The sequence below is a fragment of the Mauremys reevesii genome, linkage group 4 (genome assembly GCF_016161935.1).
Source record: "Mauremys reevesii isolate NIE-2019 linkage group 4, ASM1616193v1, whole genome shotgun sequence".
In the NCBI taxonomy this organism is placed as follows: domain Eukaryota; kingdom Metazoa; phylum Chordata; order Testudines; family Geoemydidae; genus Mauremys; species Mauremys reevesii.
In genome coordinates, this window is record NC_052626.1 from 7,240,536 (window position 1) to 7,264,445 (window position 23,910).

Here is a 23,910-nt window from a genome sequence, read left to right on the forward strand (position 1 = left end):
CCAGTTAATGAACTCTCTCTCCTCCATCTGAGCAGTGTCTACACTGGCATGATTCACCACCTACTGCTGATATATATATTCTGCAAACCCAGGCTCTTTGCTTTTTATGCATTTCAGAATAATTTCTAAAATAAAGCCATGCCACTCTCAGTCTTACAGAACCTTATTTCATCTCATGAGAGCAACAGTTCCCTGATGTGTCAGACAATGCAAAAAGGCAATGGGGGCAGAGAAGCCAAAGGGGGGGAAAAACCCCAAAAGACAATTTTGCAAATGGCACCTTAGTATCAGTAAGTCACTTTACAACACACTGAACTCTCCTGAAGGGTCATCACCAAAGTCAATTCTCCAGCTGGCATCTGCACTTTCCCATTGAGTGTACTAATAATTTTTGCAGCCCAATACTAGTCATTGTGAACCTCACACTCATCTATCACCATGTTTCCCCCCCCCTAATTATTCAGCACTGCCTGTATTTCCAATAAAACTCTTAAAGCCTTTTAAAGTTGGCAGGGAAAGGGAATTCTGCTAGCCGTGTTGCGCTCCCTGACAGACTAGCAAAAGATAAATTGTGTATAAAGTGCTCTAAATGTATGTTAATAGCTCAGAAAGACGCACACTGTTTTAAATATTCACAACACTTCAGTATTAGCATTGTAATAGCCTCAATAATAAGCCTTCGCATCAATAAGAAAAAACAATGTGTCCATCTGTTTTGATTATAGAAACTACTGCAATTTGCACATCGCAAGAACTTTAGAAACCCTCCGTGTGGTAAAACCCAAGGTATATACACAGAGTTAATTATTTTCAAAGTAAACAAAGCAAGCGGCAGCTATATTCCACAACATCCCATTTGTCTGGAAATAAGCAATTACGTAATTTGCAAGGAGTTCTCAACCCTGTACTTGCTCTGATAAGTCTTTTGTCTCTCCCTAGCCTATCAATGCTGACTCACTGCCATAACACTGAGCATCTATTTAATAGCAGGAATCAGGCTTTTTAGCCCCGTAACCTTTTTATTACCATTTTCCCCTCAGTTGGACAAATGAAAACCTAAGATGATTCAAAGGATTAAAGGAGAAAAAAAAAAAAGAATTAATTCACCCAGCAGGTAAAACCCCACGTTTTCCCTCTCTTACTTTACAATTCTGCTAGGCTGATGCGCCCGGCTTCCATCCCATTTCTGAGGCCCCAATCCTGCAGCTGAAACTATGCTATGGCAGGGGTGTGCCCTGGCAGATCAAATTGCAGAATCAGGGACCAGGATGTGTCAGGATTTTCTCCTTGTTTGCAGCTGCAGCTCCTGCCTTCTGCCAAACACCTTTCGAGATTGTCCAAAATCTTAAAGAGCTCATGTTTTACCACCAGACAGCAGATGCTGTCTGTAAACTTACTTACAGAGGTAGCTTTGTTTTCAGTGACAGATCAATCACTAGACAACCAATATTATTAAAACCTAAAGGGCAGTGACCATCTGTTTCTTTAAGAGTCAGGTAACTTAGGCCCAACATTTATATATTTTTTAAAACAAAACTTTAAAAAAAACAAAAAAAAAACCACATCTTCTCATGGAACTAGACTCAAAACCCTGAGGCTATCAACCAAAACCAGAGCTCCTGTGGATTCCAACCAAACTCAAAGCACTGTGCAAGTGCAGGGCAGGCAGAGCAGGCAATGGGCAAGAACAACAATGAAACTGACTAGCCGGTTTCTATTGTCCAAGCCCAGTAAAATGCAGAGACACCAGCATTAGTGGTGAAAAGCCAGCCAGTTCCTTCAGGATGGCCAGCGTTATTAACAGCACTGGGAGGGAAACTCTGGGATATATTCCAGCCAAATATCCCAGAGATGCTGCTTATTCTCCCCCTCGCCCCAAGTGAATCCCACGCAGGGACAAGAAGGGTTATCTGACGGCAAAGAAAAGTGACTATGTGAATCTTGCGTGCACGGGCTTTGCTCTCTTTCAGTACAAACAAAGCATCACTGTCCATCCTTAGCAACCCGGACAATGTCCTCAATCCACACAGCCACTGCGGGCAGCCAAACAGGCACGTCCCAGCTCTGCTCTCACCTACGCTAGCCTGAGCCAGGAGCCACCCGGTTGCAGTTAATGGAGTTACACTGGTGTAAAACTGGCCAGCACCCAGACCAGGATCAGACCCCTGAGCCATGTCCCCCACACCTCCTGCCCTCACTCACCTTCCTGGGAATGAAGCTCTCGCACAGCTGCCGCCTGCACCCCAAGTGTCACTGCAAAGCAAAGGGGGAGGCTTTTGTTAGCGCTTCAGGAGGGTACAATGCACCCCAAGCCCCTGACGCTGTTCTGGGCCAGCGTCCTTCACAGGAGCCTGCACGGGGACAGCACACGCAGCATTAACATCTCTAAGGAGGCAGCTTTACAAAAGGGAGCTGCAAGCTGCTGCCAGCTGAATGCACCTCTCTCCACTACCTCCCCTGCCCCTCCCCCTTCCCCTCCCTCTGCTCACTTCTCCCCCGCCCCCTTCCTCTGCTTCCCTCATCAATGCTCCCCTCCCCACTACCTCCCCTGCCCCTTCCCCTCCCTCTGCTCACTTCTCCCCCGCCCCCTTCCTCTGCTTCCCTCATCAATGCTCCCCTCCCCACCAGCTCCCCTGCCCCTTCCCCTCCCTCTGCTCACTTCTCCCCCGCCCCGTCCTCTGCTTCCCTCATCAATGCTCCCCTCTCAAGACTCCCCACCAGCTCCCTCTCCCTTCCTCTGCTGCGCCTCTCCTCAGTGCACACTTCTCCCATCTTCAATGCATCCCCACCGCACCCTCCGCACAAGCTCCCCCTCGCTCTCCTCAGTCCACCCCCATGCTGCTCCCATTCCTAGATTCACCCTGTGTACCCCACCCACCAGCTCCCTCCCCCTCAATGCATCCCAGTGCACCCCACCCCTCCCCTGTGCACCCTCACCCAGCTCCCTTTCCCTCAATGGATCCCATCTCTCTCCATGCATCCCACCCAGCTCCCTCCTCTTCAGTGTAACCCACCCCTCACCTATGCACCCCCACCCAGCCAGCTCCCTCCCCACAATGCACCCCATCCCTCCCCAGGCACCCCCACCCAGCCAGCTCCCTCTTTCCCAATGCACCCCATCCACCCTTCTCTCCCCCAATGCACCCCATCCCTCCCCAGGCACCCCACCCAGTCAGCTCCCTCCCCACAATGCACCCCATCCCTCCCCAGGCACCCCCACCCAGCCAGCTCCCTCCTCCACAATGCAGCCCACCCCTCCCCAGGCACCCTCCGAGCCCGCTCCCCCGATGCCGCCTCCCTCCCCGGCCGGCCCGGCGCCCCGTACCCGCTTCAGAGCCCCGCGCGCCCGGCCGCGGCCGCCGCCCCCGCTCCCATGCCCGGCCCGGCGGCTCGCTCCGGCTCCCCGCGCCGTGCCGGGCCCGTTGGCCGAGCGCTGCAAGGGGGAGGCAGCCGGCGCCAGGCCGAGCGGGGCGGGGACTGGCCGGGCACCGCCCGCCGGGAGGAGCTGCCGGAGCCCGCCCCGCGAGGCAGGGGAGGAGCCCGCGGGAAAGCGGGGCCGCTTCGCCCCCCAGCAGCGCCCTGGTCCCCGCGAAACCCACCTGGGCGCTGAGAGCCGGGCCGAGCCCTGCCCGCCTGCGGCCCCCTATTTATTCCTGCCGGTCGCTATCAGCCTGTATGGCCCGAGGCGCTGACAGGCGCAGGGCTTGTCTACACTACGCCGCGGCCGCAGCGCCGCTGGGGAGCTTCGTGAGGACGCTCCGGTTCTCCGCCTCCCCAAGAGGCGGCGGCTAAGTCGAGGGGCGACGCCCTCTGGTCAGAATAGCGCCGCTTGCACGGGGGTGTACCCCGGCCTCCCCCCCCTCCTCCCATGGGTGCTGGGGGTGCTGCAGCACCCCCGGCTTGAAGTGGTTTCCAGTTTGGTTCAATGGCTCTCAGCCCCCTGGCTGCTCCTCCTCCTCGCTGTTCACAGCATGACAGGGCTGCCCGGGGGAGGGGGGCAAGTGGGGCAATTTGCCCCAGGCCCCGCAGGGGCCCCCATAAGAGTTTTTCGGGGGCCCTGGAGCGGGGTCCTTCACTCACTCAGGGGCCCCAGAAAACTCTCGCGGGGCCTGGGCCCCGGAGCTTCTTCCGCTCCAGGTCTTCGGCGGACCCCCCGCCGCCGAATTACCGCCGAAGCGGGACCCGCCGCCGAAGTGCCGGCTCTTAGGCGGTAATTCGGCGGCGGGGGCCTCTGCCGTGGGTCTTCGGGGCACTTCGGCGACAGGTCCCAGAGTGGAAGGACCCCCCAGTGCCGAATTACCACCAAAGTGGGGGCCTCCCACCGCCGAAGACCCCAGGCCCCCTGAATCCTCTGGGCGGCCCTGCAGCATGAGTCTGTCTCTCGGGCTCCTCCGAGGTATCCACGGTGGTGCGTGGGATGGTGGTGAGGTCACCGCAGAGCAGTGGTGAGTTGGTGCCGGTTCGCAAGAACCGGTTGTTAAATTTAGAAGCTGGTGTAGAACTGGTTATTAGAGGGGCTGGCGGGTGGGCAAAGTCCGGTCTGCAGGCCAGACAGTCCTGTCCAGCCCGCCTGAGCTCCCAGCTGGGGAGGCTCCCCCAGCCACTCCCCCGCCCCCCCCTCGCAGAGCCCCAGCGCACTGCACCACCGGCGCCAGCACTCTGGGCAGCTCGGCAGCTCCTGCCGCTTTGAGCAGCATGGTAAGAGGGCTGAGAGGAGGGGTTGGATAAGGGGCAGGGAGCGGTTGGAGGGGGTGGAGGTTCTGGGGGGCTGTTGGGACAGGGAACAGGGGGGTTGGGTAGGCGGAGTTCTGGGGATCTTTTGGGGTGGTGGTGGATGGGGTTAGGGCAGTCAGGGGACAGAGAATGGGGTGAGTTGGGTAAGGGGTGGGGTCCTGGGGGGCAGTTAGGTTGGGAGGGTCTTGGGAGGGGATGGTCAGGGGACAAGGAGCGGGAGGGTTGATGGGCTGTGGGTTCTGAGGGGGGCAGTCAGGGGCAAGATGTGGGTTGGGGTCAGATGGGTGGGTGGGGGGAGACAGACACATGGGGTTTGTACTCACCATACGGTTCCCTACCGGGTCTTCGGCGGCACTTCGGCAGCGGGGGGGCAGGGGGTCTTCACTCGCTCCGGGTGAAGGACCCACTGCCAAAGTGCCACTGAAAACCCAGAGTGAGTGAAGACACACACACCCCCGCCGCCAAAGTGCAGCGGAGGACCCAGTAGGGAACCGGTTATTAGGATTTTGGGAGCTCATCACTGCTGCCAAGTATTGGGTGCAGCTCTTTGTAAGAGCAGCAGGTCTGAGGCTCAACATCAGATTGACTGTTGACCTCCCCGGCCTTCTGATAGGCCTGCCACAGGTCCTGGGCTTTCATGTGGCACTGCTGCTGGTCCCAGTTGTACCCCCTCTCCTGCATCCCCTGTGCAATCTGCTTGTAGATGTCCACATTAGTGTGGCTGGTCCGTAGCTGTGCCGCACCGCTGCTTCTCCCCATTGGCCCAGGAGATCCAATATCTCCTGTCTACTCTCAGCTGGAATACGTCTGCAGTGTGTAGCTGGCATGGCACTGTCGGTAGACAGGATACTGGGCTAGATGGATCTTTGATCTGCCCCAGTATGGCAGTTCTTATGTACTTATGGTCAACTTGGCAGCTGTACACAACAATGGAGAGCTGCTAAGTGCTCACCACGCTGGACAATCACGCAAAAGCATTTTAAAAATTCACAGGACTTTAAAGGGGGGGGGCTTTCAGTGACCCCTGGGCAGTGGAGTTCACAATTGTGACCAGAGTGGTCAGTGTCAGGCATTGTGGGACAGTTGCTGGAGGACTGTTATGGTCCACATAATTATGCAGTGTCGACCTCGGTACATTGACCATGGCTCAGTGCCACTTGAGGAGGTTGCATCGCTGTCACACAGGGGTGGGCAAACTTTTGGCCCGAGGGCCACATCTGGGTGGGGAAATTGCATGCAGAGCCATGAATGTAGGACTGGGGCAGAGGGTTGCGGTGCGGGAGGGAGTGCGGAGTGTGGGAGGGGGTGCGGTGTGCAGGAAGGGACTCAGGGCAGGGGGTTGGGGTGCAGGAGGGAGTGCGGAGTGTGCAGGATGGGACTCAGGGCCGGGGGTTGGGGTGCAGGAGAGGGTGCAGAGTGTGGGAGGGGGCTCAGGGCAGGGGGTTGCGGTGCGGGAGGGAGTGCGGAGTGTGGGAGGGGGTGCGGTGTGCACGAAGGGACTCAGGGCAGGGGGTTGGGGTGCAGGAGGGAGTGCGGAGTGTGGGAGGGGGTGCGGTGTGCAGGAAGGGACTCAGGGCAGGGGGTTGGGGTGCAGGAGAGGGTGCAGAGTGCGGGAGGGGGCTCAGGGCAGGGGGTTGGGGTGCAGGAGGGCTGCAGGGTGTGGCAGGTGGCTCAGGGCAGGGGGTTGGGGTCCAGGGTGCAGGAGGGGTTTGGGGTATGGGCTCCGGCTTGGCACCACTTACCTTGAGCAGCTCTGGGGTGGCAGCACTGCACAGCGGGGCTAAGGCAGCGTCCCAGCCTGCCCTGGCCCCGCGCCACGCCCAGAAGTGGCTGGCACCACGTCCCTGTGGCACCTGGGGGTGGGCTGGGGCAGGCAGCTCCGTGCGCTGCCCTCACCTGTGGGTACCTCCCCCAAAGCTCCCATTGGCCGCGGTTCCCTGTTCCCAGCCAATGGGAGCTGCGAGGTGCGGTGCCTGCAAGCGAGGGTAGCGCACAGAGCCCTCTGCCCCCTCTCATTCCCCCCAGGGGCCGCAGGGACATAGTGCTGGCCGCTTCCAGGAGCGGCGCAGGGCCAGGGCTGGCAGGGAGCCTGCCTTAACCCCGCTGCGCCACGAGCTGGCAATCCCGCAGGCGGATCCAAAGCCCTGACAGGCCGGATCTGGCCCACGGGCCATAGTTTGCCCACCTCTGCTGTAACAGGCCCCTTACATTGGTGGGAGACAAACTGAAGTGTAGACACATGTACAACTAGGTTGACACAAGGTGGCTTATGTTGACCTAACTATGTAGTAATAAAGGAGATATATGGATCTCCTAGAACTGGAAGGGAAGGAAGGAAGGTGGTCATCCAGCCCCCCCCAGCCCCACCCTTTTTTTTTTTTTTTCCCCCAGATCCCCCTGGCCCCCCCAATTGAACTCTCACAACCCTGGGTTTAGCAGGCCAATGCTCAAACCACTGAGCTATCCCTCCCCCCAAATCAAATCAAGCAAATCTCTCCGTCCCAGATCCTCAAATGTACTGGGCTCAGAACTTGGCCTTTTCCTCTCTTACTAGTAACATCTTAACACAATTGAAAGGATTTTTACAATACAAGGCCACAGTCCAGTAAACGTCCCATGCAGGTGAACTCCCGCGCCTTCACAGAGCCTGCCAGCACAGCCCACCTTCCAGGGGCCAGTGCCCAGTTTAATTGGCTCTGTTTGTGGTCTTTATTTGCTTGTTGCAGTTCAGTCAGCTTGGATCATGACAGATCATTGAAGCCGGTTTCACTTTCGTTCATTGTCAGTTTTACTTTCAGTGAGTGCTGGATTTCAAACATGGTAAGGGAATGGTTTATTTGTTTAAAAACTGTTTTCATTGGATAAATTTACACTGTGGAAACTTTCCTATTGGATCCAGGGTTTACAATAGCTTTTGTTTACCAAATTCACATTTTGGTCCAAATGTAGTCTCCATTAAACAGAGAATACAGGGTGCTGCCAAGTGATTTATTTTATAATCCTGCATTTTCTCTTCGCTTCTTGGGCTTGTTCCCATTGAAAATATTCATGATCTTCCCAGATCTGCAAGATCTGGAAGGCTCTTGTAAAATATACAAGTGGTTTCTAGCTGAGAAGAGTTTACAGCAGCTTCCCCAAGCTATGTGAATAGGCAGCTGCCTTAGAGACTACAAGTAGTGTGGGCCCCAATCCTACACATTTCTCCAGGCTCGGGAGGCCCCTGCACCTGCCCCCATGTGGTCCATCCACGTAGAGAAGCTTGCAGGCTCGTGGCCTTGCTGTGCTTCCTAGCTATGGTCATAAGTACCATGCACATGCCCAGAGGTCAGCCACCGGCCTGGGGGCTCTGTAGCTGTTTACATCCCTTCCAGTCATCCTCTGGTAGACTCAACAGATCGGATCCTAGCTCCTTGGCAGGCCTTCTATTCTGAGGCCATCCATTCTGGAGAAGGATCAGCCTACCATAAGAGCCTCCATACAAATGCCACAGGCTTAAATCATGGTTGCGCTATGTCTTGTGCAAAGGAAGTGGGAAGTGTTACCCTTCTGACTGGGCACCGTCTGAGACTCCCTTTGCACTGGTTCATTGGGCCCCATATCAGCCAGGTACAGAGGTGCCAAGGAGCAGGAGAACTCCTCTAACTATCCTCCTCTTGAGTCACTGGGCTTGAAACGCCCCCTCCTGCAGGAATTCTCCTGGATACTGGCCTTGTCAGCTGGCTGCAGGAGTTGGCTCAAGGTTTACGGCAGAGTGGCTCTTCCAGTGAATATTTACATCTTTCTAAGTCTTCATGTCCCATCACCCCTCTTTTACTGTACCTCCCTGATCTCGGAAACAGTGCTGTCAGACGGAGAAGAACCCCAGGCCTTTGGGCTATAGCTCCTTTCAGCTTCTCCCAGAGCCAGATTAAACCAATCCAGGGCCCAAGGTATACCACACTATCGGGCCACTTTCCTCACCCCGTGGCTCTGCCCCCACTCCTCACGCCTGGAGAAGTGGTTGCGGGGAATCCCCATCCCCATCTCTATCCTGAGAAGCAGAGGCAGCAGCAAGGGGTTCCTGTTCCCCTCAGGCGCAGCACTGAATGTGCCTTCTTTGCCTACCCTCCCAGAGAAGTGGGGCCCCCCAGTACATACTTCAGCACAGGGATTTGCTTGGGTGGTGGGTTGGGTCCACTGCCCTCTTCTCCTCCATCCACACACAGAACCCCCTGCTGGGAGGCCCAGACAAGTGTGTCTTGGGGGTACCACTCCACTGAAATGTATAGGACAGTTCGCACATCTCAGAGCCATTGTTTCAGGCTCTCTGCAAACTCAGACAGACACCATTGCATTGATTACAGTTGGTTCGAGTTGTCAAGCTTTTCTTTAAGACCACGAGGATTAGCAATTTACTTCCCCCCCTCCCCCGAAACAGATTATATTTTGATGTAATTATGTGACTCCAGGAGCCGAGGCCATAGATATGGGGCAATAGTGCCTGTGCCTTAATCTGACTCTGACTTCTTCCACAGCTGACAGACAATCATCCACCTCCATAGCTGGATTTCAGATGACTTCCAGTTACACGCAGGGCAGTGCATCACAGTTGATCTAGGTGCTGGACAACTGGGAAAATGGCAGCATGAAACTGGCATGCAAATAGGGAGCAACCTGCATGGCTAGACACCCCAAGATGCCAGCAGAGCTCTGAAGAGTCAGCAGGGTGGAAGGTGAGGTAGCATATGAACTGGATGGAGCCCATTGTGCCAGAGGCTGAGTGTCAGAACCTGAATCGAATAGAATTTCAGGCCCAGATTTCGTTCGTCTGCCAGCATCACTGAATGTTCGTTGGGATAGCTGTGGCACTGGGTGTGTGGATTTTTCACCCCGGAGTGACATTGCTATGTCAAGCTACGTTTTAAGTGAGGACCAGGCCTTAATCCACTGGAGCTCACTCTTCATCAAAGCCACTTTGCTGACTCCTGAGTGAGATCATCCACACGGGGTCCAACACGCTTTGAATTATGAGCATTTACTTCGCACCCTGAGTTGGTTCATCTCAACTTTCCTGAGTGTCCCCTGTAGACGTGGCCTAAGCTCCCCAGGGCAGGGACCATTGCCCAGCTCTTCAAAGATACTTAGGAGCCTAACTCCCGTTGCTTTCAGAGAGTCTGGTGCCTAAATCCCTTTGAGGATATGGCCCCCTGTCATCTTTATATTTGGGAAGTGCCTTGTGCAGAAACATAGGCATCACCAGACTGGATCTGCCTAGGGTGACCAGACAGCAAATGTGAAAAATTGGGATGGGGAGGGGGGAAAATAGGAGCCTATATAAGAAAAAGACCCAAAAATCAGGACTGCCCCTATAAAATCGGGACATCTGGTCACCCTAGATCGGCCCCAAAGTCCAGTTTCCAACAGCCACCAGAACCAGATGCTTCAGAAGAAGGTGTAAAAACAGGATAGCTGCAGATGTGGGGTAATCTTCCCCCTACATTCAGTCTCGTCCTGGTCTCTAACAGATGGAGATCAGCTTAAACTCTGAAGCACGAGGGGCAATAGCCCCTCCACAAAACCTGCTGTTGGTAATAACTATCTGGATGATCTTGATGTCCAGATAAACACCCAGTCCCTTTCGGAGGCTTGTCCAGCACATTGTGGGTGAGGCAGAACAACCAACAAGGCACTGAACTGGGAGTCAGGAGACCTGAGTTCTGTTCCTGGCTTGGCCACTTACCCTCTCTGAGTCTGCTTCTCCCCTGCCTTGCACCTCGTTGGAGTCATTTACCCCCCGTGCACAGGACATACAGAATTTACACAGGCATAAATGACTCACTCAAGCCCACTGAGCCTTGGCTGCCCAGCTGTGACTGGGGCTGCTCCATGAGGTGAAGACACATGCATTAGATGTGAGCTGCAGAGAGCTGGAACTGACAAGTGCTGCAGAAACAAATCTGCTGCCGGGTGTGTGTTGCAGGAAACAGGTTTCAAGAGAACATCCAGACAAGTGATGGGCTGTTTGGCTGTAGTGGGCCCCGTGTGGCAAGTAGCCAGCACTGGCCACTGGCCCGGGAGTCAGTGAAGTGGTTAATAGTGAGATCCTAGGCTGGCTGTGCTGGGATGGCATTGGAGAGCGGAAGTGCCTGAGGCTATGGAGCTGGATATCCATTTCAACGGTGTGCATTAGTTTGTGGAACACATCTTCCAGCTGCATACTAGTTAAGGGACCTGTCCTGCAAACATGTAACTCTATGCAGGTGATCTCAACGGGACGACTTACCTGCCCAGAGTGTCTCACGCATGTCAGTGTTTGCAGTACTGGGCCTTCCCGTCTATATTCCAAGTTGCTGTAGAATATTTCACACCTTTAGTGAAACTGGTGCAGCTTTGAACACAAGCAGGGCCTAAAATCAATGTTTATGTCCTGACTCCCAGTCCTACAGTGAAGTCTGTCAGGGGATAGGGCCTGTCTGCGCAGAGCTCCTTGCAGGAGCGGGGCCTTTCTGCAAAGCCGTGCTTATGGCCATGGAATGATTTAAAGATAAAAACAAGCAAACAGGGAAAGCTTATCAGAGAGATGGAAGGGCCAGTTCTAACACACTGGGCAGCCCCACTGACTGCAAAGGGATGTCAAGCGAGAGCTAACGTCCCTCATGAAATATTTAGATTGTTGCAAGCAGCTAGACTCGCTCTTCATTTTCTATTCCCTGAATCCTGCTGCCCTAAATGCCATTGCACTCAGGCGTATTTCCAGCCCCAGTGGGGATCTGAACTTGCTTTCACATGATTTTGAGTTCACCAGTTAATATGAAGTGACCAATATCCTTCTACAGAAGACAGCCAGGGCAGGTGACTTTGCGAGGAGCTGCGCCGGACAGATGTGAGCGGAGACAGCTTTGGGGTGGGGTGGGGATTTCTTTATGTAAACATTTGCCATTTTTCCTCTGAAGCTTTATTCCGCTCTGACACTTGGTGTTTTTTCACAGTTGCTCTTTCATCCCCAGTTCAAACACTTTTCCACCAAGTATTATGTCGAAGTTGAAACCATCTGGTGCTTTGTGTTGTCCCAACCTCTTCTAGTGCCAAGAGCTTCCTCCCTGCTCCCGCCCTTCACTCTGTGACTGCAGTGATGCAGATGGTTCACTAATCCAAGAAACATTCCAGAAACTCACCAGCATCACTGAACAAAGCAGCTCAGTTATTGTCCTGATCTGGGCCTCTGCTGGCTGGACTCAGAACTGCTCCACCAACGAGCTTCTTGAAGCACACAGCTCGGAGGTTTAGCCTCACGGCTTGGCACTTCACAGAGCCACAAACCAAGGCCGTGGATTTGCTGTGCTGTTAACCAAAGGCTGGACGCCCTTCAAGAAACGGGGCCTACAGGACATCTCAGATCACCACCGCAGAAAATGGCATCCATGAAGCGTGGCAAGATACCTCCTTTGCCTCAAGATTTCTCAAGATAGGGAGCCTGGAGTAAATTAGTCAGATGCAGGAGGGTTTCTCTCTTCACTCCAGTTTTATTGTTCCTTATTTGCGTGGTGGGCCTCCGGGTAGGCCCAAGAAGTTCTCTTAAGCAAAAAAAAGAAAAACAACTCTCAATGCAAACAGGAACATTTCCCTGGCCCATCTCCGGGGCATAACCCTGCTACGCTGGCTCCTAGTTGCCAGTCCTTCCCCAAGGAGCAGTTACCTTAGTTTCTTTCCCTAGAGGGAGGGGCAGTGCTTAATTTGTGCCAAGGCCGAGCCTCTGCACTTCTAGGCTTGGCAATTCATAGCTCCAGCACGGCAGGGCAGTTATTGGGCTTGCCACTGCCCGTCTCACACCTCTCCCCACCTTACGCTCACCAGAAGAGGGTTTTTTAAAAGATCACTGGCAGCTCTTAACTGGCCTCAGGGGGCTCTAGTTAACCTGAGGTACTAGGGAATAGGCCGTCACCATTCTAGGGCTGATATATCCGCCCTCCACCATGCCCTCATATCTGTCAGGACTGACTTTATCACAGATGCTAAAAAGCAATGATAACTGGCAAGCTGACCGGAAAATAAATCTGCTGGGGTACATAATAAATGAAGCTCGAGGGATAGCAGGTTTATTGCTATTTCTGCAGGAGACGGCACCAGCTTTGTGCACGGTGCTGTACAAAGTGTCAATGCGCCAAACTAACCACAGCCCCACAGTCTGAAGGCATAGCTCCATTCTCTCTCTCACACACACACACAGCGGTGAGGCTCTTATGGAGCTTGGGAGTCCCCAAGACAGCACAGTTGGGGGCCTGAACAGCGGTTTGACCCAAAGATCACTGCAGCTCTGCATGTGAAATCTGCCCTCACCCGTTCAGCTGGAATTGGTTTGCTGGCTGCTGATCAAACAGCCAGGCTACTGTCTGTCTGCCTGTGCCCAGATATAACTCCCATGCCCAGGGTATCCCAGCCCCCTGAGCCAAGTGCCAGGCCGCCTTGGATCAGTCTGAACCATTGGGGAGAGTCAAGGTTCTATACAAACACAAGGGGCCCCCTTTCAATAACACGAGTGGTGGGAGCAAAGCATGAGCATGGGGGTGGGGGGGGGAAGCTTTGGGGATGCTTCCTTCTGCTCTCATGGACAGGGCCAGTTTTTTGCCGCCCCAAGTTCCGAGAGCGCAACTGCCCAAGCCAAAAAAAACACAAAAAAACGGCCAGATGCCGCCCCTGGAATGGTGCCGCCCCAAGCACCTGCTTGCTTTGCTGGTGCCTACAGCCGGTCCTGCTCATGGAAGTCCCGATTCCCACCCAGTGAGTAAGGAGTGCGCTAAGCCAGGATAGTGCAAACGGGCCTTGGGGCAGTGCCTGGGCTCTTTGCCCTGCTCCCTCAGGGTTTTCTCCAGCAGGCCTGCTCTGGCCCAGAGGTGGGGCTGGGCCCGGAACAGCAAGGCCTGTCTCCTGTGCTAAACACAAGTGCCGTTGGGAGGGCAGGAGCTGCACAGGGTCCCATGGAGGGGCTCCAGCATGGCACATCCATGGGATGAGAAGGAAACCCGTCACCCGGCTGTAACCAGCACTCGATGGGGAGCCAGCTCCTGCAAGAATCAGCCTCCCCAAGCCATGCTCTCCACTCCCCCGGCCCAGACTTCCCCTCCCAGTCGCAGTCTGGGTCTCTAGGCTGTTTACTTGCCTACCTACAAGCCCTGGAAGGCTCTGAGCAGCAGCACCTGACAGCCGCAGAGCCCTGGAGGGCACATTAGCGAGAGCTGCTTGGGGGTGTGTGTGGAAAAGAAGCAGGGTGAGGAGCTCTGGGGAGGTTAGGGGCACCGCAGGCAGCAGAAAGTAAATACAGCGGAACAGGAGGGGAGCTTCTTTCAGCCTGACACAGGGAGGGCAAATCTAAGCCTGAGGAAACAGGGCTGGGACAGGAGCACACCCAGTTCTGTGTACATTTGGCCCTATTGTAATTCCTGTCTGCAGGAGCCATCATCTCCCCCATGCCACCCGCCATTATTTAGATACAGCTTAAAAGGCTGATACAAGGAGACAGTCCTTTTCAGTCACTTCCTCCCCTTGCAGGCAGGCAGATCAGGGTTTCCCAGTCTTCCCCTGGGACAGAAGGGGCGGATGCCTGTCTAGATGTCACTAACCACAGCTGCTTTAGGGACTGCATGAAAGGGCGTTGGGCCAGGGGACTGAGTGGGTGCAGAGGGAGTGGATGGCTTCCTCCTTCTCCTGCCCAGAGGCAGGGTGAGGGCTCCTATGCAGCTGGGCTGGGATGCTACTGTAGTGGAGAGACAAGGTGGGTGAGTGTAACGGGGTTCACTCACCACTTTGGTGCCTCCTGCTGGCTGTCTTGGGAATTAGCTCTGCACCCTCTTCAGGTGGTGTCTCGCCGCCATCACTCCTGCTCCAGGACCCATGTCTCTCCAAGGACCTCAGTGTCCTCTTCAGTGACACAGCCACTGTTCAGCCACTTGTGGCTCCAGCATCCTCTCCTCAGCCTGCAAACCCCAGCAGCCAGCTAGGAGCTGTCTCTCGCTCCCCCGGTCCCTGCTAGCAGCACTGCTCTGTCCAGGGCCCTTGCAGTTCTCTCAGCCCTCCAGAAACACAATCCTTCCTCCCTGGTCACCCAGCAGAGAACTGCCCTCCTCTGCCCTGCAGCTCCCTTTTTAAATGGGTCTGCTTGGCCCTGATTGGCTGCTCCCTTCAGCCCTTCTCTGATTGGCTGCTTCCTGTGCAGCCTCCCCAGGGCTCTATTAATCCCCTAGAGCTCAGTGTGAGGCGGGCACCTCATCACAGTGAGGTAGTATTGTTATTGGCCCAACTTACGTGGGTGAGAGAGCTCCACAGACCTGGTGGGGAAGGTCTGGGAAAGGTCCTCCGAGTGCCGCAGCTCAATACTCGATGAAACAGATTGTTAATTGGGTCCAATAAACGATATCACCTCACCCATCTTGTCTCTCTAATATCTCCGGACTGACACGGCTACAGCACTGCTGCATGCTACTGCTCCCATTGACATCAATGGGTCAGGAATTCACGCCAAGCTCCAAGCCTCACTGCAGTGTACACACACACAGGGACAGTCCCCTGCATGCTACGGCTGTAGCGACTGCTGTCTGTTGCACTCCTCCATGCAGGGGTCAGCTAGTGCATCCAGCCCAATTACAAGCTCCCTGATTCAGAAAGAGCAGCCATCAGGTTTGGCTCTGGGACCTGTGGATGCCTTGTCTGAGACCCCCATACGTTCCAGCCCCACCCCACCCAGAAATGTGGCGTTCCCACTGCAGTCTGGACCCAATGCATGGAGGGCCTTCAGGTTTAGATGGATGCACTTATTTTTCAAACCATGCGCCCAGCCAGCAACACGCACATACCCCCACCTCGTAACACAGGCAGCCAGCGTCTCCTCTAACTGGTCTCCTGAGCCTCCAGCCAGGCATCAGGATTAGCCTCCATTTTTAAAGGGTCTTTTCATTTGTAGTGCTAGGAAATTGCAGCAAATTAGGGCCTGATCCCACTGCAAGACAATCCGCACGCCTCACTGACTCCAGTGCAGCTTAGGGTGCACCTGCCACACGGTGTCTTAAGGGGTGTGTGCATGGCTCCCTCTAGTGGCTGCCCCCAGCAATCGTAAGGGCCTGCTACTTGCTCCCAGAGAACAAAGTTACTCCTTTAGCTCAGCTGGTTTTGCTGCTGAATGTCCCACGCTGGTGACTGTATATGTGGCGCAGGTTCCTTACACATCTCCCATGGCAGCTTGAGGGCCTCATCTTTGTATTGGTCCCAGGGCAATGCCCTCGTTGATCCTTGTTGTGTGGGTTCACATCCCCGTGCAGCTGGGGCAGGGGGAATGGAAATTCCTGGATCCCTGTTGGGGCATTTCCCAGGCAGAGCTGAGAAAGCTCCCTCTGGCAGATTTTAAGAGAGGGATTTGTCCAGGCTGCTAGCTCCCTCTGAGGCCGCCTCTACACAAATGAAAAAAGGTTTCTTTAAATGCCTGTAACTGAGATGGCTTAAGCTCCGAGTGCAGACAGGGCAAGTTGTAGGTTAAACACATCTTGGCTGGTGGAGATGAAGCTACCAGGGAAGGCGAGGGGTTCACCTTGACCAGCCAACACATGTTACCACTTGCCCTGTCTTCCCCTGGGTTTTAAACCATGCTAGCAACCCCATTTTTCAAGATGCACCTTTTTTCCAAGTGCAGACGTAGCCTCAGTGTTGTGACAAGCTCCCTTCCCTCCCAGTAGCTACTGGAGCCCCCAGCTCCAAACAAAAACTCCTCGCGGGTCTGGCCTTATCGGAAGCCAAGTACGCCCCGAAATACCACTGCCCAGTCCCCCAGCTCACACACCCCCTAACTCCCTTTGCCCAAGGGCTACTCTCCCCCCCACTGTATTCAGAGTGGAGTTTAATGAGCTACCCCTGCTCCAACGAGACGGAAGTAATTAGCTCCAAGGCCTGCTAACAGGGTGAGCAGGGAGAAAATACAGCTGCCTTACGACAAGACCCTGCGGCCCAGTTCCCCAAAGGTCTGGGGGCTCCTACCTTCTGCTGAATTCAGTGGAAGTTAGGGGTCTACACACCTTTCAGGATGTGCACCGGTGTGTCTACAGCATCTTCTACAAAGGGAACAAGACATGGTGACTCCCTGACTGCTCCAGCCAAGCCAAGGTGCCAGCTGAGGGTCTGGCGCTGAGAGGTGCCAGCAGCCCGTGGACGTTGAGATGCTCAGCACCCGGCGGCAGGATTAGGGCCTAATCTCGTCCCACAGCTTTGGCTTTCCACTTGTGGATGGGTGAATCAATGGATTCCTGTTTAAGGACAGAGTCAACCACTCTCCGGCTGCAGCGCACAGAGTTCAAGCTGAAAGCTTTCCACTGCACAAAGGATCCTGAGCCATGTCCGGCTAGTGCAGTGGTCCCCAACATTTTTGTGTCCAGTAGCACATTCATGTTTTCAGAAGAGTGTGGCGGGCACCAGCAATTACTCATATACAGGGTTGGCTCCAGGCACCAGTGGAGCAAGCACGTGCCTGGGGCAGCACATGCTATGGGGCAACATTCCGTCCGTTCTGCAGAGTCGGAGCGTTTTTTGTTTGGTTTTGGTTTTAGTTTTGGGGGTTTTTTGGTGCCAGTTCTGGGCAGTGCAGAGAGAAGCCGGAAGGACAGAGAACACTGGTGCCCGCAGCCTGCAGCCCCAGCGTACTCTGTCCCCAGCAGGCGCGGGGCCCTGGCTTCTCTCCTCTGCTGGGCACTAGGCGGGCCCTGCACCTGCCAGGGACAAAGAACACCAGCGCCCGCAGCCCAGGATTTCTCTGTCCCCGGCAGGCGTGGGGCCACGGCTTCTCTCCAGCTTAAGCCGCAGCCCCGCGCCTGCCAGGGACCGAGAACACCGATGCCCGCAGTCTGCAGCCCAGGAGTTTTCTGTCCCTGGCAGGCGCGGGGCTGCAGCTTCTCAAAGGCCTGGTCTACACTAAGAAGGGGGGGTCGAACTAGGGTACACAAATTCAGCTACGTGAATAGCGTAGCTGAATTCGAAGTACCCTAGTTCGACCTACTCACCGGTCCAGACGCGGCGGGGTCGAACTCCGCGGCTCCCCCGTCGACTCCGCCAACTCCTTCTGCCGAGGTGGAGTACCGGAGTCGACCGCAGCGCTTCCGGAGTTCGAACTATCGTGTCTAGATCAGACGCGATAGTTCGAACACTTGAGAAGTCGAACTCACCGCGTCGACCCGGAAGGTAAGTGTAAACCTACCCAAAGCCGGAGAGAAGCTGCAGTCCCACGCCTGCCAGGGACCGAGAACACCGGCTCCCGCAGCCTGCAGCCCCGGAGTTCTCTGTCCCTGGCAGGTGCAGGGCCACGGCTTCTCTCCCCTGCTGGGCACTATGCGGGTGCACATAAATGCCCCAGCGGGTGCCGTGGTGCCCAAGGGCACCGCGTTGGGGACCACTGGGCTAGTGGAAACCTTGTTGCTTCAGAAGGGCCATTAGTTTTGGTAAGTGCTGTGTAGGACTGTGCGTAGCCCTCCCCTCCCCCCGTCAGTCTCTGTGGGAGGCCACGCCCCCTCACTACAGGTGCTTCACAGCAGGTACAATGCACTGGCCAGATCAGACAGCGATGGCCTTGCCCCAAGGGGCTCGCAGCCACATTTCCAAGCTTGACCTCTCCTTCTGGGTGCTCCCGTCAGGGGTGGCTCTAGCCATTTCGCTGCCCCAAGCACAGCGGCATGCCACGGGGGGCGCTCTGCTGGTCGCCGGTCCCGCGGCTCCGGTGGACCTCCCGCAGACGTGCCCGCGGATGCTCCACCGAAGCCACGGGACCAGTGGACCCCCCGCAGGCACGCCTGCGGGAGGTCCACCGGAGCCGCCTGCCGCCCTCCCGGCGACCAGCAGAGCACCCCCCGCGGCATGCCGCCCCAAGCACGCGCTTGGCGTGCTGGGGCCTGGAGCCGCCCCTGGCTCCCGTTTCCCATTCAACGTCTCTGAGGTGATGGACACCCGCAGCTCCCAGAGTCACAGCTCCACTTTCAGTCCTGCTGCAGGTCAGCACTGGCCCCATTCACACGTCCTGGAGCGGTGCTGGACGTACTGTTGTTCCTCCACTGCTTTCCTTGTCCGCTAAGGGGGAGCCACTGGGGACTGTTTGCTAATAGCTCTTGTCAGCAGCAGGTCTGGAAGTAACAGAGCAGCACATGCAGAGCCCCTGGAGGCAGGAAAAGAACAGATAGCTCAGGTCGCTATTAGTACCAGTCTTAAATTCAAAGGACAAAGGGCTGAGATCCCCAAAGGTCTTTAGGCTCCTGATTTCCAGGTCTGGGCTTTGCTCAGTCCCTACTGCTGGGTGTATGGAGCAGCATTAAAGTACAGTTATATGGTTGGAAAAAAGTCAGTGTAAAATGGCACCTTCACAACCAACAGCTCTGCTCCCAGTGTCTGTCCAGAATCCTGCCTGATATCTTTGGTGACAAGAACAACCCCTTCTTGCTTTTCTCTCCTATGAGCCCAGCAGTGCCAGCTGAGCTCTGGGAGAGTGAGCTGGATCCTAAGCTGGCTCACGCATCGGCAACTGAATTACTAACCAAGTTGCAGTTACCGATTTTTTTAAAATTTATTTTTACAGGCGATGAGTCACAAGCTGGTAAAGGCCATCTTGGTTATCACCTCCCAGGCTCAGTTTGCAGGGCTGGCCGTTAGAATAACCATCTTTCCACCTGGAAATGGAAAGCATGTGCAGCATAAGTCATTAGGAATTGCTAAACACTGAGCCCTATGATGCTATTTTAGAGTCAATTTCCAGAAAATAACTACATTTTAACAGGATTCTGAAGAGTCAAGGCTTCCTCTGTCACAGACAATAGCTTTGCAATGCAGCTCTTAGTTGGAACCCAGTTTTTTCATACCCCTAGATTTTTGAAAAGAGCCTGACCTCAAAGCCCCTGCACTTTTGTTAAAAAATAAATAAAATTGTTTGCATGCAATGAAAGATACACCCTCAGCAAGCTAGAGAAACCACACATCCTTGTGTCAGATTTTGGGCTTGATTTCCGAGGTATTGCATCTGAGCAGCAAGTCTGGGAATTACTTATTATATACAGTGATTGAAAAACCAGGCCAGATCTTTTGTTTGTGTGTGTGTGTGTGTGTGTGTGTGTGTGTGTGTGTGAGAGAGAGAGAGAGAGAGAGAGAAATAGAAAGCAAATGGTCACAAACTTAGGCAAAAATGAAATACGAATCTCTCTGTCTAATGCTGTTTGCATCTATTTCCTGTGCATAGAAACCCCCCAGAAGTGACCTTGCTGTCATGTGACACTTTATTCCAAATGCACCCTGGACAATAGATGGCTTTGTTCCACTCTACCAGCTTAATCTCTGAATATCACTTGCGTTCTGTGCCTGGTGGGAGTACACAGATCTCAGCCTCCCTCCCTCCCGGGAGGCTGGGGAAGGATTTTCCTGCGCTCTCAGGAAATAAAACCTCTTCTCTTCTAACTGGAGATGACAAAGGCGGCAAAGACGTAGTGAGAAAATGAGTTACATAAAGTGGGTGAAATCAGCAAGAAATAAATGGGGACAAAAAAAAAGGAATCAAAAGGGGTCATGGAAACAAAGAACAACAAAGAGCCACCTGTGGGCTTTCTCCTCATTTCTGACAACCAACCACAACAAAAGATTTAGAACAAGACTAACCCTGGTACTGCTCAAATGACCTATTATTCTGTCCAGGATTAATACTATCTCCTTGGCTCACTGCTGCCATCCTATGTTCAACATGAGTAATGCAACTTGAGGCTTATGCCTACCGACATGCGTCCCCTACATGTTCTCCCCACATGGGAGGTGGGAAACTGTCTGGGTCAGATCTTCAGTGGGTGTAAATCAGTATAACTCTGAATGCATTGAAGTCAGTGGGTGTAAAGTGCCATCGCTCCATTGAGGATGTGGCCTGGGAGTCTCCTCCTCATCCTTCTTTGGGTGGCAGGGGTTGGCCCCTATTTCTCCTCACTGTGTGATGGGTGGGAGGTTTTGCCCCCCAAAAAGCAGTGGATCGCCCCAACTCCACAGTGGGCCCCTGTCTCTGCAAAGACACTGAAAGGAGCCATGCTGCCGCTGGCTGAGAGCTGCCCCCTGCAAGCTGTGCAGGGCTGTGCTAGGACGTTTCTTCAGAGAACTTCCATTCCCACCCAGATTTCCAACACCCCCACACCCATCCCCACCCAGAGTGGAAGGGTTCCCGCAGAGCACCATGAAGCTGAAGGTGGGGAGGATGGTACTGATCCGTCCTTGCTCCATCAACCAGGATTCAACAGTCTAGGCTCCTCTCTCTTATGGGGGCAGAGAAGAGACTATTGCCATTGGTTGCTGGGATTATGGGCCAAACTCAGGTGTGGTGTCACCCACTGGGGGGGTAATTTAGAGCACACATTGGTAAACTGGTGTAATGTACATGCCGAGTGGCAGACAGGCAGGATTACAACAGGAAAAGCAACCCTTTTATCTTACACCCTCCAGAACTGTAAGTTGCTTTTCCTGCTATAGCCCCACCCGTCTGCTCCTTTAGCATGTAATTTACAGCAGTTGATACTTGCCAACAGGCAGCTGGCACTGGCCTGAGGCTGTAGATCATCCAGTAAAATCAGTCCTAAGTATATTTGTGCAACAATCTGTCATTTTACCAAGAGAGTTAGGCTAATTTTGCACCTCCGAGGGTCTGTAGAACAGGGTATAGTAGGGATATAGAAAAGGGGAATTCGAGTATTGAAGAATGAGGGCCAAATTTTAATGTGTTGTAAGTGGGTGACGTCAATGGATGTGACTTTGCTTACAGCAGGGTTGAATTTGGCCTATCAGCTACAGCTCTGCTGTTTATAATGAGTTTCAACTTTCTCCAGGGAATCTGAGTCCCGTGTTGTTAGCAGCCTCTTCCCTCACATCGCTACCAACACAAAGAACAGGGAGGGTTAATAATTTCATCTGATCTACCATAAGTTATTGGGCTGGATGCAGAAATCATCAGGTGACATTCTCTGCCCGGGTTCTGCAGGACGTCAGACTAGATGCTCCCAATGACCCTGTTGGGTTTAAAAGCTGCTACAGTGTTGCCAGTTCTCACAGTTTTTATCACTTGCCTCCTGATATCTCGTATTTTCTTGATGCTCCAGCTCCTGGATTCATGTGATTACATAAGACTCAGCTCTCATTTAAAACACAAAGGAAGTTTCTAGCCTTGCCGATGGCTTGAAAATGTGACTCTTAAAGGCTTAAAAAACTGAAGGCAAATGCAAAGGGCCCGAAATGTATTCTTCTAAAAATCTCACAATTTTTGAGCCAATCTCATTGTTTTTGAACTCTTGGGATTGGCAATACTGAGACTTTAAGTTCAGCGGTAGCTGTGCATATTTTAAAAGAACGCCCTAGCACATTTTCTCTGCAATTAACAGTCTGGTTATGAATCATACATGTTGCCTAACTAGCTTTTGGAGTTTTGTGTTAAGTTCCTCCAGTAAACATTCAGCATCAGAAAATGGAACAGCTGCATTTCTTGTTCCCATGTTGCAGGCATGAGAGGGAGTTCCCACTGCACATGTTGGTCCTATCCAGGTAGAGCATAACTGTGCAAAGACTGGTTACAGGGGTTTCAGCAGCCCACCTTCCCAAGATCAGGCCTCTGCAAAGTCATACCAGGGTTCAGTAAATACATGGTCCCCACGAGCTAAGATGGGGCTTGTTTCATGGCTGACAAAACATGCCTATGGAGAGAGTTTGCTACTTTCAGTAACATCATCATCTGAAATGTGGTTAGGGTTGCCAACTGTCTAGTCGCAGAAACTCAGACCCTTACCACGCCCCTGCCGTGAGGCCACGCCCCTGTCCTGCCTCTTTTCCGAGGCCCCGACCCCACTCCCTCCATTACCCCTCCCCTCCATTGCTTACTCTCCCCCACCCTCACTCACTTTCACCAGGCTGGGGCAGGGGGTTGGGGTGCAGGAGGAGGTGCGGGGTGTGGGCTCTGGGAGGGAGTTTGGGAGTGGGAGGGGGTGTTGGGTGCAGGCTATGGGAGAGAGTTTGGGTGCGGGATGGGGTGTGGGGTGCAGGCTCTGGGAGGGAGTTTGGGTGCGGGCTCTGGGCTGGGGCAGGAGGTTGGGGTGCGGGAGGGGGTGCGGGCTCTGGGCTGGGGCAGGAAGTTGGGGTGCAGGAGAGGGTGAGAGGGTGGTGCTTACCTCGGGTGGCTCCCAAAAGTGACTGGCACATCCCTCTGACAGCAGCTCCTAGGTGGGCGGGCAGGAGGTCTGCGTGCGTTGTTGCCCGCAGCTCCCATTGGCCACAGGTCCCAGCCAATGGGAGTTACAGAGTTGGTGCTTGGGGCTAGGGCAGTGTGCGAAGACCTCCTGCCCCGCCCCCAAGGAGCCAGAGGGACAGGAGTAGCGTGGAGCCAAGGCAGGTAAGGAAGCCTTGCGGTGCCGCCAGACTGTTAATGCCTAAAATCTCCTGGGTTGGCTGCAGTAGCCTCCAGGAGATCAAGCAAAATTCCAGGTGACTCCTGGCAAAACAGGGAGGGTTGGCAACCCGAAATGTGGTCAGTATATGAGATTTTCAAAAAATCCTGCCCAGACTCAAAGCTCTCTTTGATGGAGCTGGCACTTATTCTGGCTGCCTTCTGGTGAACAGACGTTTAACCTCAGCTCAGCTTCCCATCCCCTCCCCTGCCCTTCCACCTGCGCATTATACATTGTGCAGGGGAATGGGGGGAGGTCTATATATCGACTCCCCGGGTGACAGAGGAGATATTAATCATGAAAGTGATCATGAAATGGTAGAGCTCATGCTTCTAAGGAATGGTAGGAGGGAGAACAGCACAGTAAAGACAATGCATTTCAAGAAGGCGACTTCAGCAAACTTAGGGAGTTGGTAAGTAAAATCCCATGAGAAGCAAGTCTAAGGTGAAAAACAATTGAAGACAGTTGGCAGTTTTTCAAAGAGACATTAGTAAGGGCACAAGAGCAAACTCTTCCACTGTGTAGGAAAGATGGGAAGTATGGGGAGAGACCACCCTGGCTTAACCAGGAGAACTTCAGTGATCTAAAACTCAGAAAAGAGTCCTACAAAAAGTGGAAACTCAGTCAAATTACAAAGGATGAATATAAACAAATAACACAAGTATGTAGGGACAAAATTAGAAAAGCCAAGGCACAAAATGAGATCAACCTAGCTAGGGACATAAAAGGA

At 54.0% G+C, this 23,910-nt stretch overlaps 1 protein-coding gene across 4 annotated transcripts in view; it reads right to left on the bottom strand.

Moving 5' to 3' along the window:
- NIN (ninein) overlaps positions 1-3,708 on the bottom strand; it is a 112,294-nt gene extending 108,586 nt beyond the window's left edge. For 3 of the 4 annotated variants that reach the window (XM_039534985.1, XM_039534984.1, XM_039534983.1), the window contains exon 1: positions 2,203-2,253. The gene's annotated coding sequence lies outside the window, so the exon portion shown is untranslated. Of the gene's footprint in view, positions 1-2,202; positions 2,254-3,599 lie in introns of those variants that run through there. The other variant, XM_039534982.1, reaches the window with a different exon arrangement.
- Positions 3,709-23,910: the final 20,202 nt, after the last annotated feature.